This window comes from Styela clava, chromosome 7, assembly GCF_964204865.1.
Source record: "Styela clava chromosome 7, kaStyClav1.hap1.2, whole genome shotgun sequence".
Taxonomy (NCBI): Eukaryota; Metazoa; Chordata; class Ascidiacea; order Stolidobranchia; family Styelidae; genus Styela; species Styela clava.
In genome coordinates, this window is record NC_135256.1 from 18,546,046 (window position 1) to 18,549,926 (window position 3,881).

A 3,881-nucleotide genomic window follows, 5' to 3' on the forward strand; every position below is an offset into this window, starting at 1 on the left:
TTAACAGCTTCTATTTATTGCAATATATAAATGGTGTTCACTGATCGAACTAAAACCTGTGGTGTTAATAGTGAGTAAAACATAAAAGACCAATGGGATTTTTGAAGTATAGTTAGGCTCCGTTCCAGTTATTCATTAGAATTCAACTTTAAAGAAAGAGGGGAAGGCATAGAATATTTTAGCCATGCTTCTTTCGCAATGCTTTAAATTTTATATTTCACCAAAGATATATTTTCCGGCCAAAAAAAAATACGTGATATCGTGAGCACACTAATAAATGATGAATAGATGTTTTTCGGTTGTGCAAACTGAATATATTCGCCATCAATGCCGAAGGCCAAACTCTCTGAAGATCGCTTTTTAGGGCTCTTTTGGGTTGTAAATATGCATTCCCATTCTCCCGCCAGAACGAACAACATTACACACGATCAATACACAATATATTTACGCGACCTTCACTGCATCTTAATAAATTAATGCGGTCCCGTATTACTGCTTTATATTTTTAAAGCCCATTCCGGTACGTTTTTGTCACACACCCTTAACATTCAATAGAACCAACAAAACAAGATAAAATTAGCTTACTGTTATTTCATGTATTTATTGAAATACCAAATTCTTTCTGTGGTCGTCGTGCTTGAGTTAACATATTGGCGTGCAAAACAAATGTATTGATTTAACAAATCTTTTAGACGCTATATAGTCTACTCTATACCATGCGTCAATGGAGCTGTAAAGGCACAACTAAAACAGTGTCCAAGTATGATAACGGTGGCTCAATTCGATGCTGACAAAGAATGACGAAGCAAAATATTTTCACGCAGTTAGTAACATCAGATAACTGTATGTTCAACTTTTAGTGGCAGTGTGCGGAGGAGACAGACGGTAACGATAATTCGGTACAAAGTTGTTCGCAAAGCCGTTGCAAGCTATGGGAAATCCGATCAAATTAGCTGTAGAGTACTGGTAGGTTGATTTAGTTTCAATTTTCTGTTGAATTTTAAGAGTAGAAAATGGAATATATATGTACTATAAAACATGTGCTAAATGCATCAGATTAGTGATATTCGAGGCGAGTTCAGTGGATCAGTTGCTTATATATATATATATAGGCTCAACTTACAATTGCTTTATGCTGTAATACCTATCAAACATGCTTGTTTTTTGGAATATGAACTACGACTGAGCGGGAATATTTTTTTGTTTAAGTGGTAGCTGAGGTTACTATGGACGCTTCAGAGAACTTCAGGCCAAAATACAGAATAAATATCCGGAAGTAGAAGTATCCGGATATCAAGGTCGCCGCAGTAAGTTATAGCATGAGCCATTTTCGACGGGCAATTAAAGCGCTGTTTAAAACTCTTTACTTAAATCGGTGCTATGCAGCCAATGAAGCCCTATTGCTACACTGGGTCAGAGTTCTAAAAATTTTTCACTTCATCCCCAAACCTCTACTCCGTATTCCTATTCTGACTTCGAGAAATTCGAAATGCCCAAACTATAAATATATACAAACGTAAACCTACTGTTGACTAAACAAAATGATCTTTGCTGGCAAACCTGAAAAGTATTTGATTATATTTAAACAATATTTATATAGACACTCGGGTTTTGATGTAAACTTGCGAAGCCCTGGTTCTGGCGGAACCCTAGGGTGCTGCGGGACCCCGGTTGAGAACTACTGTTCTAGATACATGTACCAACAAAACAGTTGTTCTCGAACAAAACTACTCTATCCCAAATGACAATGTTTTTCTAGTGAACCAAATCAAAGTGAAGTGAATATATTCTGGCAATATGAAAATAAACAATACTTCAATGTATTATTATATTTACTTTTCAGGTTCTTTCGAAGTGTCCATAAACGGAACTCATGTTTTTTCTAAACTGAAGCAAGGTGGATTCCCATATGAAAAAGACGTGAGTATCATACAAGAAAGTTGACTCAGCTATCATGGATTAATTCATATATATCAATAGGTTTCAATAAGATTCATTTCGTTTCACAGATCATGCAAGCCATTGCAAAAGCTCAAGAAGGGCAATATATTGAACCTGTTACAAAAAGCAAATCTTCTTGTCTCGTCATGTAAAGAATTCCATTAGTTGCATTATTCAATTGAACTTTTCCCCATATAGGCTACTGCCTACTACCCGATCATATATTCTTGTGCCTAAATTTTCTAGCCCGATTGTGGATCTACTACTTTGCTACGCAAACTGTTGTGGTGATTAATAGTGTAATTTTTCACATATGATGACATTTTTGTTAGAAATCAGCGTATTCTGACTAACAAAGATTGACGCGGTACAACGCTATGTGATTTATTATACTACTGACTATTCATACATCTGCTTGTATATATATGTCTATATCGTATATCTGCTTGAATTCTTGTATATATGGCACATTTAGCGCAATAAAACTTTTTTGATATTGCCATCTACTTTCGTACGAATTAAGGGTAGGACCGTAGGAAGTAACGCTTTTGCAATATAAATAATTCGACGAGGCGAGGGGACTTGGCTCTATCTGCGCGTCCACACACCCGTGTTATTGGACACACGTTAACAGAGTGTAACTCCGCTCTGAACTCCTCAGAAGTCAATAAGTACACAATGTATTGTAATGCCAAATGTCCGTATATTGTAAAGATACACAATCGAATTGATACTGAGCGAGGTAAAAATAACATAAAGGAAATGAATTGGAGCAAATACTTGTTTCAGGCAAATAACATGCACTATTAGCAATACGTGGTGTAGAATATTGAAACACACAGTAACTATCCTTATGTACTCGCTACAAGACATTGGTCAATAAAGAATACTAGCACTATTTTTGGAAATATGATCAAGAAGCGATGAACGATTGCACCTGTTATATACGCCAACATTTTGATATGATACGAACAATATATATATCATAGTATACGCCCGTTTACAATATATATACCACCAACAATCTTTTGAATGAAGTTTTGGGGAAGGGAATTTTTCAAAACAATTATTTTTCCCTCGTGAAGGGTATAAAACATGGGAAATTTCATTTCATTGAAGAAAATGTATAAATAGTTCAACGCTCAGTCAGTGCTGGACAGGGAAAAAGTTAACAAGTTATTCGTTCCAGGCGGGGAAAGTTGTAGAGGGCCATTTACCTGGACCTCCCTGCGACGCGTATATATAGCAAACAATCCTCTCATGTATTGATATTGAACACAAATGGTACATATGTATCGTTTTGGTGAATTTTGTTTTTATCATTCTTGATGTTGTTGAGATTTATCTTGTTGCTATTGCTTGTTGAGTAAAATATTGCTTTCTCCGCAACTACCAATCTATCCAAATTCTCGGTGTTTAAAGATGGAAGACGATGCTAGAAGGCCATTACTTTTATTTTCATTTAAATTTCCTTCTATGAGACTCGATATCAATGAGACTCTATGTTACCAAAATGTTGCTGTTTTATTCTAACATTCCGAAGTGCACGACCACTTTTGTATTGCTCCGTATCTTTTAGCAAAATCGGTGCTTTGAGGCTTCCACCGTACAGTTACCGGTGCTCCGTCGTCGGATTATAAACTGGGACCCACCATGATCGCAGTGTGTTTTGTTTCGCCTACACTATTGTTGTTGTTTTTTATTAGTTTTTTGAATTGCTTTAAAAGTATTGCCAGAGTTCAAATCATGTTGACTCTTTTGTGTGCTTGCATTATTTGCGGGCGCGTACTTATATATGTTTTCAGCCTTTGTCTAAGTTATGCTCGCCTTCCAGGTACCTTTGGATTCTGTTTACTTCTTGTGTTGTTTTGTCAAAGAGTCGAGTTCAACATAACCGCTGGTCGGTTACGGCTTCATCCTCCATCATGTCCATGCATCTG

At 36.4% G+C, this 3,881-nt stretch overlaps 1 long non-coding RNA gene across 1 annotated transcript; it reads left to right on the plus strand.

The window, feature by feature from the left end:
• The first annotated feature begins 808 nt into the window (after nucleotides 1–808).
• LOC120328213 (uncharacterized) lies at nucleotides 809–2,433 on the plus strand. The gene is made up of 4 exons (XR_005567621.2): nucleotides 809–966; nucleotides 1,210–1,307; nucleotides 1,844–1,920; nucleotides 2,010–2,433. It is a non-coding gene; the product is annotated as an uncharacterized LOC120328213 (long non-coding RNA).
• The last annotated feature ends 1,448 nt before the right edge of the window (nucleotides 2,434–3,881 follow it).